The 17964-nt window shown below is 30.2% G+C and overlaps 2 long non-coding RNA genes across 3 annotated transcripts; one reads left to right on the plus strand and one right to left on the minus strand.

The window, feature by feature from the left end:
• Positions 1 to 836: 836 nt before the first annotated feature.
• On the plus strand, positions 837 to 3031 carry LOC106346983. 2 transcript variants are annotated; one of them, XR_001270601.3, is made up of 9 exons: positions 838 to 1188; positions 1266 to 1381; positions 1469 to 1565; positions 1665 to 1704; positions 1800 to 1955; positions 2050 to 2134; positions 2222 to 2458; positions 2551 to 2674; positions 2782 to 3031. It is a non-coding gene; the product is annotated as an uncharacterized LOC106346983 (long non-coding RNA). The 2 variants fall into 2 exon arrangements; XR_007340323.1 differs by having other exon boundaries at positions 837 to 1188; positions 2222 to 2674.
• Positions 3032 to 3240: 209 nt separating this feature from the next.
• Positions 3241 to 13485, minus strand: LOC111198856. Its single transcript, XR_002652967.2, has 3 exons — positions 9452 to 13485; positions 5519 to 5808; positions 3241 to 5253 (listed from the first exon to the last, which is right to left on the minus strand). It is a non-coding gene; the product is annotated as an uncharacterized LOC111198856 (long non-coding RNA).
• Positions 13486 to 17964: the final 4479 nt, after the last annotated feature.

Genomic DNA, 17964 nt, shown 5'->3' on the forward strand with positions numbered 1-17964 from the left:
TAAACTTATTTTTTAATCTATTATAAAGTGATAAATAAAGTATTATTGGAGCATTTTTAATCTAAACTCTATTTTAGAGTGAAAAATAGAGTAGGGTATGCCCTAAGAGAAAGTTTATTTTTTTACTATAGAGGCAGAGCTCTGTAGATAAGTTATAGTGTACACCAATGAAGAGAAAAGAAAACCTCGTTGCGTCCCCAGGTGTAGCAACGACCTTCAACGTCCAATGCTACACAATGACACGAAGCTACAAAAGACAAAGACAGGAAAGTACAGTAAAAAGGTGTCAACTATTTTTTACTCAAATTCACAGATAGGAAAATAATAACTCAACAGGACGAGAAAGGAAAGATTACCGCAACCAGAGGCGACGAAACGAATGTTTACTCCTACCAGTGGCCTTAAGCGAGTGGGAGAGAGCAAGTTACCGTCGAGACGTCCAGTGACATCCCAAGAGGTAGCGCCACAGAACAACCACTCACCTCTCCTCCCTTCTCGTCCATGCCCTCTTCCTTCTTCTCCGACGAAGAGTTCATCGCTGCCATCAAAAAATGAGAAAACCCTAAAGACAACAAAATCAATAAAGTACAGAAGACAGTCTAAGAAAGAAGCAATATATAGGGAGAAGATAAAAAAAGTGTTGGGAGAAACAAATCTATACTATACTAAAAGCAATATATAAAGAGCAGAGAACCTGTCCACGTCATCTAAAAAATTCAACAATTACAAGTTCCAGTTTTGACATGTCAACTGGATTTACTCAGCAAAATTTTTTGGCGGATCATTCATTTGGGCTAACAAAATATTTAAACGGCCCAAATTAAGCATATAGCCTTCATGTTTTTATTGATATGCTTTTCCCCTTTCTTCCACGATCTGCATCCCTAATTGACTTCTTTAGACTCTAACCTCTAGATGACGATTCATTCACTCTTCAGATATTCCTCCTTCGTTATATATACGATCCGACTTACACGATATTTTTAAGTGTTGATTTTGTCCGCGGAGAGGCTTCTCCGTCACTAGATGAAACAGATCTGAGCTTTGAGGTTATAGAAAATATGGCGAGTTCAGAGGTTTCTACGAAAGGAAATCATCGTGGAGGAATAGAGAACTTCTCCGCCGCTTTCGCCGGCGGCGAGGCGGAGATAACTCAGTCTACCCGCTCTGTGGGGGCTGAGCGTGTTGGTAAGCCTACGTTTCTGACTTTCATTTGTTTGGTTTTGGTTACAAACTGAGCTGATCTAAGTTTTTTGTTTGCGTAGTCGACCCTGAAGCTGCTCTCTACAAAGAGCTCTGGCATGCTTGTGCTGGTCCTCTCGTGACGGTCCCTCGACAAGATGACCGTGTCTTCTACTTCCCTTAGGAACATATTGAGCAGGTGAGATTTCTTTCCTAGACTCCGATTTGCTTGTGATTTTTTTTTACGTTTGGTTTTAATTTTTTTTGTCGTTTTCTTGATGAGTAGGTGGAAGCATCGAAAAACCAAGATGGCGGAACAGTAGATGCCTCTCTATGATCTTCCTTCGAAGATCCTTTGTCGAGTCATTAATGTTGATTTAAAGGTAGGCTTCACTTTCGTTTGGTAATACGTTTTTGTTTTTTGTTTTTTGAGTGTTTGAATTATAAGCTAACTTTAAGATTTGTCTATGATTTTGCATTAGTGGTGCTTATGCGCAGATTACTCTTTTTCTGGAACCTATTGTAAGTTATATTTTCTTATGTTCATTTAGTTGGAGCGGAGTATAGGATGATCATATTCTTCGAAAATCTGATATATTAATTTTTTTATCTTCCAGCAAGACGAGAATGCAATTGAGAAAGAGGCACCTCTTCCTCCGCCCCCCAGGTTCCAAGTGCATTCTTTCTGCAAAACCTTGACTGCTTCGGACACAAGTACGCATGGTGGATTTTCTGTGCTTAGCCGACATGCTGATGAATGTCTCCCGCCTCTGGTTGGTGCTTTAGTTATATATTGAAAACCAATATTCCTGAATTTTGTTCCAAAATATGCTTTAATTCAATGTTTCCCTTTGTTTCTTCTTTCAGGATATGTCACTTCAGCCTCCTACTCAGGAGTTAGTAGCAAAAAAATTGCATGCAAATGAGTGGCGTTTTAGACATATTTTCCGAGGTAATGGGAATTTGTATGAGTTGCATTATTCTTTATCTTATTTAATTTTCGTTCCCTTAATCTCTTGCGTCACTAAACCCATACCAGGTCAACAACGAAGGCATTTGCTTCAGAGTGGGCGGAGCGTGTTTGTTAGTTCCAAGAGGCTGGTTGCAGGCGATGCATTTATCTCTCTAAGTTTTGTTGGTTTTTGGTTCATGGTATTCTTGATTTGTATCTATATGTTTAGTTGATCTGTAATATCTGGTTCTTCTGCAGGGGTGAGAATGGGGAATTACGTGTGGGTGTAAGGCGTGCAATGCGACAACAGGGAAATGCGAGAAGGTAATGCCTACTCTTCTGAATCCTGTATTTTTTCTTGCTCTGAAACTCCAGTATATTCTCAGTTTATTTGGTTCCCTATATATACGTGGCAGGAAGGCACACAGGTTACAAAGAGAACAGTTTCCTCTTCTTTGTTTCTTTACCAGGAGCGTTGAGATCATATATGATGCAATATTACATATGGTAGCTCAGAAACATTTCCATGAGCTGATCGAGGTAATGAGTTCACCTGCATAGCTGCTAAACCTACCATTTGTCTACTTGCTAACCAAAAAGAGTATTAGTCCTATTATATCTGATGTTGTTTAATATATATGCCCCAGATACAATGGTACCTACAGATGATGTGTGAAAAGCAACTAAAGTTACAAGATACCAGGAGCTCTTCCTCAATGCCTTAATCAAAGCAATGCAATGGCATGTTTACCGCATCAAAATTTGGTTTCAGGACAAACCGTGAACCAAACTGAATCTGCTTTTGTATCAGTGAAACTAAGTCCATTTAACCTTCTTTTCTTTTTCAATTCGAGTACAATTAAGAAAATATTTATCTTGGAAAAATGATTACACATAGAATACAGCGAAGAACCTATATATTTTAGATGTTTCTGTACTTAGAGGTGATATAAAGCGCAAAAGTTAGGAATGTGTAAGAGTTTCAATAAGAGAAAATTTTGTTTAAACAAAGAAAGAGAAGACTACTACAAGAAAACAAAAATAACAAGCCACCACAGATAACCATGAAAGTTTAGTAGAGTAACATATAAGGTTATTTTCGTTTGGCTATACATGTTACGTGGGAATTAGTTTAGGTGGTTTGTTGCAACTCAGAGATACAATAATGCCAAATGTGTTATAAAAAAAATATCGTTTCCTTGCTTTAAAGTCCAGGAACACATAGTGAAGATGATTACAAAAACAACTGAAACTTTATATTTATTATAAATATCAAAATAAGTCATTGTTTTGTTTAACACATTGTGACATGCATATCTTAACTTATAAATAATATTAGTTTCATTTACTATACTAGGTAATTTTCTCTTTGCATGTACATAATCTAAAATAAGCACATACAGTAATTGATTAATATTTTACTTAGTTATAATATTTGTTATTTTGGTTAGACATGTTACTTCCATATAAAGTATCTGTCTGGTTTGGTTATTATAGTGTAATGGATTGTATAGACTTTTCTGAGAAAAAAAAATGAACAGCAAATTAAATTACTCTCTTTTAGGGTATTAGTAATCAAAATCAATTTTTGGTTTCATAATTTCACAAATCCAGTAACTAAAGATCAACGAATTAAATAAAATTAATATATCTACATATTTTTACAATCTTTTTACACTAAATTTTAATCCACAATAATAATTTAACTATAGCTATATTCTAAGATATTTTTCTGCTTATAACTAAACAAATAAAATAGTAAATAATAATATTTTCCTAAAATTTCAGTTTATTTAACACATACAACTTTATAAAAAAATTTTTATTTAAAGCAATTAATATTTTAATTATATTACTTATTATAATTGTAAAAATTGATTTATAATCGTAAAATAATATATTATACAAGATTAAATACCATATAAATACAAAAATTAACATGATATAAATAATACATATAGCAAAGAAATATGTGATGTTGAGATTAATAACATTTTCTCATAATAATCTAAACATATTTAACAAAAATTATTTCGGATCATAACTACGGATTAACAAATTCTTCATTCATTTCTCATTTGTTCACCATCTCATACATATTTTAGATAGTAAAAAAATGTGAGTTTTATTCATTTCTATTCAATTTACTATTTATATTTTTTATAATCTAGATGCAATATATTGTAATATAGATATTACATACAATGTTATTGGTATAAATCCCGGGTAAAATTTCTAGTATTATTAAAAGGGGAATGATTAATTGCGGCGTTTTCGGTTACCAAGAATATAATATTTCTCTTTTTGTTCTATGTTTCTCGAAAAGGTGATGAAATTACTTTTTTGTTTTTGTTTTGCTAGTGATTTATTATGTGCGGTTTCCGAAGTTAATATAAAAACGGTAAATTGTTCACCAATCATAAAGTTATATGAAAAACACATGTTTTGGAAAAGTAAAAAAATAAGAATAATTATATTAAATAGTTATTTTTAAGTTTTTATCATACTTCGAAAAAAATAGCTTCATTTTATTTTAAAATTTTTAATATTTTTTAATATATTTTAAATTTGAAATTCTGTTTCCAAAACTCTATCTTTTAACTCTAAATCCTAAGTTTATATTAGTTAATTCTAAGGTTAAAATGAATTTTTACTCTTTAATAAAATTTATTTTCGTCATTTTTCTTTTCTAAAGGTTTTTTTTTGTGATAAAAATTTAAGAAAAACTATAGAATTTCAATTATTTTTTTATGATTGTCTAAACTAGCTCTAATTTATATCTTAATGCTATTTTTAAAAAAAAAATAGAATGAATTGAACCGAAATCTATAGAAAAGCAAGTAACTAAATAAACAAGAAGATACCATTTTCAAGTTCTTGAAAGAAATAAATATTTAAAGATTTTCCATTAAGCAAATGGGGACAAAGACATTTTAAAAAGGGTATTAAGAAAATGATTAAGGGGCTCCACCATAAACCCTAGATTAACACAAAAAAGGGGGAAAAAAAGTGTTACCAAGGTCAAGAATTTGATTTGACCCAGGTTCTTGTTTCTTCTTTGTATCAACACCGAGAAGCATAGTCCTTAACTTCCCCGGAGAAAAGCCGCCGCTAGTAACCTAAACACAAAACTCATAGAAGAAAGAAAGAGTTTAATATAGAACTGCTAAAGTAAACAAAGATGAATGAAGTGCGATTTTGAAAAGGACGTTTTTTTTCCAAGTCCCAAATCAACACGAAAACGACATAATGGAAACGAAATCAAAAAGAGTAGCTGGCAAGTAGAAGAAAACACCAAATCTTGCTTTCTGTTTTCCCTAATCTCATGCAAAACCCTATTTCAAGAATCGAGTAAAGCGTGAAACTGAAGCATTTAAAGCTCACCTGGGTCTTTCCGATTCGCTCGTAATCCATCGAAAGGGTAGTAGACTCTACTCAAATCTTGAGAGAGAGACCTCTCAGTCACAAGAGAGTCCTTGGTGATAATGATCGGGTAAGAAGTGATGGAAAAGAAAATAATATTCTGAAAGATTTGGAAGAGTGCAGTGATGGTAAAAAAAAAAGAGTGCAGTGATGGAGCTTGGAAGCTTGTGAAAGTACAGAGACTCGTACACTGTATATTGGTTCTTCTTCTCTAACTTTCTCTCTCTCTCTGCTTTTTCTTGTTTTTTAAGCTGACATCGAAAGAAGGGACATTCACAGTTATTATAGAGAGCCTTTAGTTGAGCAAACTCTACTCTCTCCCGAAAATAAAATAAACTCGGTATTATTGGCATCTTTTAAATAAGTCTTGATCTCTAGTTCATAAATCCTACGTGACATTCAAATTAAGTTTTGAAATAAAACTTCTGTTATATGGCATGTGTTTATTTTTCGTATGTGATTTTTCCAAATGAAATTCCAAAATTAGTTATATTTATAAAAACAATTTGTTAACTGAAAATAATTTAAGCCAATACACAAACGGCAAAATAATACTTTATTGGCCTTTGAGTTGTAAAGTTATTTAACAATAAACGCATATATTATTATTACTAATAGTTTGAGACTAACTCAATATAAAACAAAGTAATTTAGAGAAAATCATTATTAACCTAAGATTGTAAGTTAAATATGATTTTTATTTTATGACTAAACATTACATATTGATTAGGAAGTATTAACATAATTTGGCACAAATAAAAAGTATGTTATGATTACAAAGAAGAAGTAATGGTGGTCTGGTCTCTCATAGGATGCTATCTTATAAGGCCATCCATGCCCCTATTTCGCGGTCAATGCTCAATGGGTTCCATTTTACTATGTTATGACAGCTATTGTTATGATTAACTAGAGATTTTTTCCGCACTTTGCGCGGATTATGTTTTATAAATTTATTTTATTTATTATTTGTCGGTTTTTTTCTTTTACATTAACTTCTTGTTTTTCCAATATTAGTTTTTCTTAATTTAAACTTATATGTTTATAATTTTTTCTTTTTCTTGTTGTAGATGGAGAATTATATTTTTTTAATGATGGTTTTTTGTATGTGACATAAACTTTTTGAAAATTTAAAATAATGCTATATATAGTACGATTAACACATTAAAGAAGAGAAACATATTCATGTACAGTTTACACAGGTTTTATATGCATAATTTTAAACATTATATATGTATATATTATAAGTTTGAAACATGTAAATGCTTTCTAAAGCTAAATACTTGTTCTGAGTTTACATAACTTATCGAAAGTTTAATCTCTTTTTAAATTCAAATCACATAAGAAAATATCAAAAAGTCAGTATAGATGAGTTTTTTGGGCTTTTAATTCAACACTGAAAAATTACATGAATCAGATAACAACAGTTTTATAAACAACTGGATAAAATTTGACCGAACCAAAGATTTTCACACAATATGTTCTTTTTTCTTCGAATTGCGAAGAGCCTATAGGCACAAGAAAAAAATCATAATTTTTGTTTTCACTTATATAATATTTTTTCTCCTTTACACACAGAGTTTATTACACTGCTATAAGCAATGGAGAACTCTATTCATATAAGATTCACATCTATGCATTTTGACAAAGAAGAATTTTAGCCATCTTTAGTTTCGGAATGGACCAACTTCAGTCATGTACACTATATTTTCTCTATGATTCAAATCTTACAATTTTAATATATGTGCAGATTTCCATGTGAAAAAGTACGCACGTCATCTATCATTCAACCTATTACTTTTTCTAAAGTAAACACTATAATTCTCGTTTGGTTAGCTCCATAAACTAATCTCTTTGGATCAGTTTACTAAAAAATATGGATACAAATGTCAGAAAAGAATATAAATATTATCAACAACAAATATTGGCACAAGACTATTTGGTTTAAGGAACATAGATTGTGTTGGCCTTAAAAATTGACAAGGAGTGACGAAATGACAAAACAGTCTTTACCGCACAAAAAAAAAAAAAAACTTTCTAGATTACACCTACACGTAGGTTAAAAAGCGAAACGGGTTTCTAAGAGATTATAGGGTGGCTTAGCAATGATTAACCTAGTAATAATCCCCCCCAAGGTACGTGAAGGTGGCTATGGAAGAATTGGCAAATGAGTGGCTTAGTATTTCTGACACAAGGTCTGCATGGAAAGTAAAATCACATCAAAAGATTATTTCTGACCCAAGGTCTGCATGGAAAGTAAAATCACAGCAAAAGATCTGGATACATGTATAAAGATTGTATGGAGAGAGAGAGAGAAACTTCATGGCTCTCAAACAAATTTGGTAACGATCAACTTTGTAACACTGAGGCCTTGAACGATAAGGCGGCAAACATAACGCAGTGAGGAAAGAATAATATGTTACCATTCACTAACATTTTTTGGCTTTTACTTTAACTTAAAAAAGTAATTAATTTAAAAAGAAAGTGAAGTGCAGGATGGAAACGTCGTTAAACCGCAGCTAAAATTGGAAGAAGCTAAAGCTATGATTAATCCCGATCTTTTAATCAGGATTATTAGCTTCAGTTAAAAGACGGTCTGTAGCTTTTAACTAAGAAAAAATATGAACCATCTCTTAAATAAGAAATATAAGAGATGTCGCTTAGCCGAAAAATGTAAAAACAAAAAAAATGTCAAATCATAAGTTAAAAACCGTAAATAAAAAACCAGGTTAATCATGCTCTAATATGTTGTGGTTAGTTGTGAACCACACCTGTTATTTATAAAAAAAAAAAAAAATTTGTTGAAACAAAAAATTATCTATTAATATTTTATCTACACGATATTAATCCAATGGGGATTGTTTAGTAAATAAAACTAATAGGCTAAAGTTAACATAAACAGAAATCAAGACAAGCAGTTTCACACAAGAAACCGAAACATAAGAGGGTGGTCCCCAACAACAAGTCGAACCAAAAGAAGAAAGTAGACAAAGATTAAGTCGCTCTGTACAGAGGACACCACCCACAGCGTGAGCGTAAATTGCTAACATGAATAAGTGTTTATCCACAAGTCTGTCTTAAAGTGTTATTATTTTAATTGGCAGCTACACAGGAAACGTCTGATATTTGAAGAATACGGCAGAAAAATCCTAAACGCAAAAATAGCCTGCTAAACAAATAGCTGTGCAAAGAAATGTGGGTTAAAGCAAAGTAATGAGCGATTGATTAGTGCTACCCTAAAGAAATATGTTCAGGTGCCTCATCAATTTCCTACAATCCCAGCCTGAATAATTTTGTGACTTGGCTAGTTTGAAAAGGAGCTAAGGCAATAAACACTCAGAAACCAGACCAAAATCAAAACATTTGATGAGTCTTGTGAATAGCACTCTAACAATCAGCATTTCAGGTTTATCAGCTACCCATTAAGCTACCATTACGAGCTTAAAGACCAACCTATGTACAATTCAAAAACAGCAAAGAGAAAGTATCTTCTCTCATATCTCAAAAAGAGATGATCTTTTAAAACCCTTTTCCAAGCTTTTTGCTTTTACCCTTTGTGATTGGTTTGGTTTACAGAAAAGCTTACATGATGGTCATTTACAATCCCAAGCACCTAAGAGGAACAATCTACAAACCCTTCAACCCTTTCCCATGATTGGTCAACCATATCAATAGGTTTAAATCAAAGATTCCAGAACCTAACCGTTCTCCAAGACATCCTCTAGAACCCTAAACAAAGCCCATAAGCTACCATCTAAATTGTAGAAACCATGGCGTCAATTGATTCGTTATCACCAAAAAAGTCAGTAAATTCAAATTAGATCATCGATACTTTGAGATAAATTTCAAAAACCACAGAAACGCAAGATCTAATTAGGTCAAAGAAATCATCTTTACCTGTAAAAAAACTCTTCCAAGAACTTCCACAAGACCCAGACACACCGCATGAATGTACAGTTTAGCAATAGGGTTGAGAAAAAAAAATCTGGGTGGGGTTTCGAAGAGGGAATGGGTCGTTGTGGTGAGGAGGGTGAGAGAGAGAAAAAAATTTACCAATAAGATTTGGCCTACAAGTTTAACAAAGTAACTAGATTTTGACCCGCGCTTTTAAAGCGCGGGATAATATTTTGATTAAATTTTTTTATTTAACAGTTACTAAGTTATGGTCTGAATTTTATTTTATTTGAGTTTTGACATACTTAACCGAGAGTAATTTATTTTAACTTTTCATAGTGATAGGCATTCAGGTTTAAAGTTCGTCTCAGTTAGGGTTATTCAGTTTTTAAGTTATTGGGGTTGGGGTGTTAGGACCCGTTTAGGAGAACCATACATTTTTTGAATTAGATCAATTCGGGCGATCTGTAGTTCGAGTCGGGTTTTTATTTTTTATTAAAACCGAAGTAAGCCGAATTAAAATAGTTAGGCTTTAATTTGGATTTAAAGCAAAAAATACAAAAAACGCAAAAAAAAACCCTGAGTTAAACTGAAAACCAGGTAATTCATGTAATTTGGGAGGAGGGGGGGGGGTGGATATTTTTTTTGGTAAATTATATTCTATACAGATATAAATTAATATTATATTATGTTTAATATTTGGATACCCGTTTGATTTTCAGTTTGGTTTTAGCTCTTTGGATTTAGAAAAATGGGAACCATTCACATTTCTATAAATCACGGTTACAAATGGGATGATTAAATAATAAATAATGGGATGAGTAAATAATAAATACTTTCTCAATATATAGTATAGATTATCATATAATATGTATATATATATATATATATATCTGAAATAAAACATAATCGAATATAATTAAAATAAGAATTTTTCGGAAACTTTCAACTAAAAGTCTATTGAATAATACAATATATTTTATATCTTAGTGTTTAAAATATTTTATAATTTTAAATCTAAATATAATCAATATTTTTAGGTATATAAAATGTATTTATTATATTTGGGTATAAACCATTTAGATATGTGTGAACACTGATTAATTTTTGGTTTTGTTATTTTTTGTTTGGTTTCACTTTTTTTGGTTCTGTTTCAGTTCGTTTTTGGTTTTCAGTTTATACGCTGAAGCATAAATTTGTTGGTATAATCTTTTTTTTTTGTGCATTTCAAATAATTGATTTATACTCCCTGAGTTCTAAAATAATCGATGGTTTAGAGTTTGTTTCAAAAATATATTATTTATCTTTCCAGTGCATTTGTTACTAAATAATAATGGTAAATTGTAAACTTATTTATTGAATTTTGATTGGTTAAAAATTGTGTAAAATAGTTAATCACAAAAATATGCATTTAATACTAAGATTTAATATGCTTTATTATGAAAATCTAAAAACATGTAACATTTTGAAACAGAATAAGTATTTATTACTGTTGTCATTTTTAAAACAGTGATTTCTTAGAATACATGACTGGTTTTTTCTTGGAACATTGATATCATAAAAAAATGTTAGGTATGATACTATTTATACATATAGCTTACGCATAGATTTCTGGAACTGCACAAAATACTAATAGGATTATAATTGTAGGAGATTATGGAAGTTCCTATATTTTGTGGATGGTAATATTTTCTAAGATACTAACAAAATTCGTGGAGTTTAAAACATGTCTCCATATTTACACCAGATATAAATATGGGATATATTTAATTTTGTTGGCTGATCAAAGCTTAAACCATATTTCTCATGGTTCGTATTTATCATGTTACTCATTTCATCTAGCAACAGATTCAAATAAGTTGGAAATCAATGTTGCCTCATCTATAAAATTTTGAAAAGTATGTTTATCTATCATTGTAGTCCGTGGAAAGAAACATTGTTTCCTATAAAGTTAATAGGGAAGAAAGTTTATGAGAAACTAAAATATAAATAATGTTAATCATGGGTAAATGTGAAAAAAATTTGAAGAGAAAAGTATAGCTCGATCGCTTGTAGGTAAACCATATTTACATTTTTTCATTTTTTTTCAACATACCATTTATAAAGCTCAAAATCCAGGAAATGAGTACAAAGTTGCTAGTTAACAAAAAAAAGAGTACAAAGTTGCTATGTAAGATTAAAAGAAGAGAGTACAAAGTTGTTAAGTTTAGAGGCCAGAAATGCTTTTAAAACAAATGAGAACCACTAACCAAATCTGTTTTGGTCTACCGGCGGAAGTCCTCCCTGAAATCGAACCACTGGTGATGTCTTCGTTTCTTCCGTAAGCCGCGATCTTCCGTAGCCTTGTACTCCCAGAGCAACATCTCTTTTGCTCATAATAAATGCTTTTGGACTGAAGAACTTGACTCGCCAGTGATCAAAACACAGGAAAATCTGATAGATCTAAAGAGAGACACATTCTCGGACCGCTCCCATCGGAGAATGCCAGCCTCTGATTCTCACCTGGGTCAAAAAACCAACTCCAAATCCATTAAATTTCTTCCAAGCAGAGATATTTTACTCATAAGCCGAGTAAAGACCGATACTCATATGAAAGAAATATATTTATAGCCATAGATGAAGCACATTGAACAAAAGCAAAGCCTAACAAAAGCAGATTAAAATACTAAATAGATTCAAGAAAGAGAAACTAAATATAATCCATCTAAATAGGGAAGTTCATATATTAAACATAGTTAAAATAGACGATAGGTAGTGAATATAGCTTATATTTTCGTCTGTAAAAAAAAAGACGCTAAAGTTCACATATTAAATATAGTTAAAATGGACGATAGTTAGTGAATATAGCTTACATTTTCATCTGTTAAGACCATCTCAAGAGAATAACCATTTTTGAGATTGTTTGACTTCCATGTATGAACCACTTTCACCCGAACTCTCCATGCATATTTGAAAGGTTTAACATCACTCAAGTTACAGATTTTGATAACAGAATTCATAAGTGTAGATCAGGGTATAGAGCGTTTGAAGGTTTAGAATGATTATATTTGTTGTGTTTGATTCGATATTTATATATTTCTTATCGCTAGAAAATTAATAGGATAGTAAACATATTAAAATTGTTTATAATTAGAAATATTCTAGGGATATAGATTATTCGAGATATATTAAGTTACAACAATATACTATTTTTGGTTTTCGAGATCTATTAAGTTACAACAATAAAATCTTATTGTTAATCAGTTACAAAAAAAAAATATTATTGTTAATCTCATTATTTTATAGAAATATAAGAATTTTGTATATACAAATGTATTCAAAAGATGTTATTTTTTATACCCAACTGTTAAAAAATCAACTTAATATTTTAAATAAAGTCATGAATTTAAAAAAAAACAGTCCATAGCTAGTTTATAGTTTCGTCTGTATCTGAATAAGCAATTGTTAGTGTTGAAGCTTGCAGAGAAAAGAATTTTGATAATATCATGAATTATAGCCAAAGTAAAAAAATCTAATCAAAACCAAGCAAACAAACTAAAACACTAAGTTCGTGTATAAAATATTGTAGCTCGAGGAACATGTTGTCGTTGGTTTTGTGTGACCAACATTTTCAATTCTCGTTTGATTCTTTGACCTTGTATTCCCCTGTTTGAGTCAAAGCTCTATATTATTATATTTCTCTGTTTTCTGTAAACTTTCCTCTAAAGCATAGATATATACATAGTTGGTTAACACGCACAAATTTACAAAAACCGGGTTAACCAAAGGTTATAAACATTCGATATATGTTAATTTATATAGCAAGGATAGGAAAGTTATATTTAAATTATAATTACAATGGTAAATTTACTAAAGTAGTGGAAAAAGATCACACAGACTTAGGAGGTGGTTATCTGAGATTTATGGAAAATAAAATAAAAAAGAAAACATTTAATTAAAATCATAGCTTAAAAATAATCTAGTGGCAATGTCTTGTAAATATTGTTGAAACAGGAGGGCACTTCAAAAAATAGCCTTCTGTTTTAATAGTATTGATAGCTTAACACCCGTTCAATTGTGCGAAATTAATGTTATATATGAAAAAATATTTTTATATATTATTATGTATTTATATTCATTTACTATTATGTATATAATTAAATTAGAGTAATCACATAAATAAAAGCAATACATCTTGTTTATTTACGATATCTTTTTTAGTATTTAACTAAATTTCAATGATATGGATATAAATATATAGTATATTTTAACATAAATATTTATTATTAAAAATTCATACTCATACGATAAACACAAAATTTCTAATGTGTGATTTTTTAATACAAATTTCAAAATTAAAATATTAGTGTTTCAATACTTTTCCATACAAATTTAGAAATGATCATATTTAAGTATTTTTCTATGTTATATAGTTTAATTTTAAATTATATCTAATATATAATATGAATGTCTAGTGAATGAGACTTCATATTTATACAATTTATGATCATTTGTATCTTGTTATTACCAAAAAGTTAAACCATTGATCAAAAAATTTTAGTGTGAGACATTTAACGTTTTTAGTAATTTATAGTCATTTTAAAAATTCGAAATATAACATATAATTATTTTTATTATTATATAGTTAATGTGACTGTTTAATATTTTTAATAATATAAAATTAAACAAAAAAAAGTAAGATACAAAAATTGTTATCATATATTTATTATTCATAATCATTAATTGTCATATACGTTAATCATATTAGGCAATTGCGTAGCTTTTATTTAAGGAAAATACGAGAATGTTTTTTGTACACTATTTATTAATTTAATAGTTAGTTTAATAAAAAGTATATTTTAAGTTAAGATGAACCAACCTATTTTTCTAAAAATTTTGAATTTCATCATCATAGTGACACGTGACTACAAATATTATAATATTTCTTAATTAATATATAAGAGATATCATTTAACTATAGTAGAGGTATAATGGTCCAGAATAATTCACCACTATCAAGAATTGCCGAAAATATATATCCACCTAAATACTAAATGAGTCTAATATAGAGAGGGCAAATAATCAAAAATATATGTCTAATTTTTGTGTCTTCAACCCAAGAAATTAAGAATATAAATACCACATTACACAATAACTCTCTCAACTAATGACGTTTCAGTTGAGATTCTTCTCCTTTGCAGATTTGTTCTTCACTTTGTATCTTTCTTTGTTTTGTTTCTCTCTTAAACTCTTACTCTTGTTCTCTGTTTCTCTCTGTTTTTGTTTATGCAAGACTTAGTTTTTCCAAACTGATTTTTTCATTCGTACTTGCATACCTTGTCACAAACGGGAACTTCTTGCTGACACTTACCATACTTCCTTGGTCACTTAAACCTATTCCATACTTCTAGTCTTAGACTAATCTTATACTCCAAAGCTTGACTATTCTAACAACTCTTACCAACTCTCTTAGTTTACTCTCTTACCAACTCTGAACTTAGTTAGCTTACTAACCAACTGACTCTTAACTTGACTACTCACTTCTTAACTACTAGTTACATAACTAACTTCCTTGTTGAGTTTGACCTTGACTTTTCTTCTTCTTTCTTCCTTCACGTTTCTTGATTCTTTTCTTCCTCTTTTTCTTGCTTGTTTCTTGTGCTTCACGCTTCTTCTTCTCCTCACTGTCTTCACTCTTTTCATATGCACGTTTTACTCAAGGAATCACTTCTCAACAGTTTCCGAGTATTTCATATCTTTGGCCATAGGGAAACAAAAAGGTTTTTAACATTTTTATATTAAAGAAAATTATGAAGGTTCAGAACACATTTGAAAACTTACAGCAAAAAGTCATTAAAAACAAATTTTCGTTTGTATTATATTTCTTCTGTGTTGTGCTACTATCTTTATTATTTTAACAATATTTAAAATACTTTTTATATTATTTTTGAATTTCTATTAAAATGAATTTAATATTAAAATTAAAAAATAAAAATAAAGTAAAGAAAAAAGGGAAATTATATGTTTACCACTTTCATGGTACCACTTTTCATTTTTACCATCACTAAAGAGACATTTTCAAAAATACCTTTTTCATTAAGTGACAAAAGAATCTTATGCCATTGTTATTATATATATAATAAATTATTATTTAAATAAAAAATAAAAAAATAAAAAAATAAAAAAAAAATAAAAAAAAAAATTCGAATTTTTTATAATTTTTTTTTTGGAAAGTTGTTTTTCGAATTTTTTTTTTTCAAAGTTCTTTTTGAAAAACGAAAATTATGTTTGAAACTATTTTTTAAAAAAATTGTATATATTTTTAAGTATTTATTTATATATTTATTAGAATCCTAAATTTCAAATTCCAAAAACCCTACCCCATCTCTCAACTCTAAATCCTAAATCTAGATTAGTTAACATTAAGGGTATAATTGTCCTTTACCCTTCATTAAAAGTGAGGGTAAAAGTGGTTAGTGTAAACATGAAAAGTGGTACTATAAATGTGCTATTTGTGGCAATTTCCCAGAAAAATATTATGATATTATTGCTAAACAAAAAAATTAATTTTTAATTATATTAATCTATTTATTTTCTAATACTTTTTATCAAAACCGTACTACTTTTTCTATTAAAACCGCACTATTATTTTCATCAAAACACTTACCTCTCCCATTCCTCTAATCCCTAATGAAAACAAACCTAATCTCATCACCTCATTGCTAATATTGCTGGAATTCCTTCCTAACCAACTAATCTCTTTACCTCATATTCATGGGATTACTTGGATTACTGGTTCTAAACCGCACTTGAACCGTACCGCATTTTAATTCCATACCGTATTGATATAAAGTTAAAGTATTTGCTATTTATACCAGATAATTATACTAAATTGAACCTTGTTACATAATACACGATATTTTGGTGGACTTAAAAGAATTACAGATGATATTTTGAATTTAACATCCCTAATACTCAGCAGAGATGCTTTGTTTTTTTTTTTTTGGTAAAAGAGATGCTTTGTTTTGTACCATGCGTTACTCTTATAAGACATCTACATACGAGATTACGAGTCTTAGAAACTTCTGTTCGAATTCCAACCAAGTCTATTACATTAGAATCCTAATTCAACAAGAATTAATTAGTTTTGGGGTTGGACCGACGCTTCCGTCGACTCAATCCAGTCCAAACAAAAAGTGGTCCTTTGAGAAGTATTTCCGGTTCATCAGAAAAACCCATCAAACGTACAAATTCAACCTGGAAAGTTTGACAATACGCAATGGAACAACACATGAGAGGTAAAGTAATAAGTCTAGACGCAGTGCCGATCGTATCCGTCCTCCAGCAACTTCTATATATCAAACATGGATAAAAAACAATGATGACCTACAGCAAACAAACCTCTAGGCTAATTAGGGGCCTAGAATAATGATAGGAAACACATGCCAAACGATTGTCATAGACAAGCCAGTTAGCCTATGTATTATATATGGTTTCTTACAAGAGTGTTCTCTTATATATATATATATTTGTGTAATGTCGATGATGACATAAACTCTGGCTGCAGCTTGAGCAGCCACCCTTTCCCCTTTATGAATCAATCTAAATTTCTTGTATATCGATGACCGTCTAAGCTATCATTATTATCTTGCTCAATAAAACTCACTTACAAGCTACTTCCCTTTCTATATGTTTGATCAATAAATTAACTCATTTGAGCAAGCCACTCTTGTTTTGAATATGTCAACACCTACTCTTCAAGAAAAAAAGCCTAGTTCAATAAATATACATTGAATGATTAAGAAAAAAGGAAGAAGAACAACTGTAAACTGGCAATAGTATTCGTCTGCTACATAATTTTTCTTTGTTAATCCCCTACTGCCTTTGTACTGATACTTCAATATAAAGAAATTTCTCAGCCATTCCTCCTCATTTATCTTTGTTGTTGACTAAAATCGATTTCCTCTCCAACAATTAGCCAACCTCTTTATTTAACCATTCACTGCCATGTCGTTTTCTTATCTAGCGAAGGACTTCGTTTTTTGTATATAATAAATTAAGAACGTGTTTACATTTAATCGATACGAAGTTAATTAAGCAGTACTTATCAACATGTTCCTATTTAGCCTACGTACTTCTTCGATTTCATTCATGCACAACTGAAATCTCATACACGTCAATGAGATTATGATATGCACCGACAAGATATTTTGCTAACCATAATCAGACATGAAAATGGACTGAGTTTCCAATTAATTGATTGTCATACACAACAAATACAAGAGAAATTGGTGTGGATATCCCAGAAGCCCATATAATTTGTCATATACTTTTGTTTCTTTTTGATATTTTTATGACTATAATACCCTTATTTATATCTCTCTCTTCTCCTTTTTTATGTGTTCTAATCACTTTATCTCTCGTACAGATTCTTCAAATCATTTTCTAATTCAACACAAATCTTTATTTTTTTATTTTGATTCTTTTGACACCCATAATGTTAATCTTATTATCTCACCCCAATTCCAATGTTTCCA

The sequence above is a fragment of the Brassica napus genome, chromosome A6 (assembly GCF_020379485.1).
Source record: "Brassica napus cultivar Da-Ae chromosome A6, Da-Ae, whole genome shotgun sequence".
Classification (NCBI taxonomy): domain Eukaryota; kingdom Viridiplantae; phylum Streptophyta; class Magnoliopsida; order Brassicales; family Brassicaceae; genus Brassica; species Brassica napus.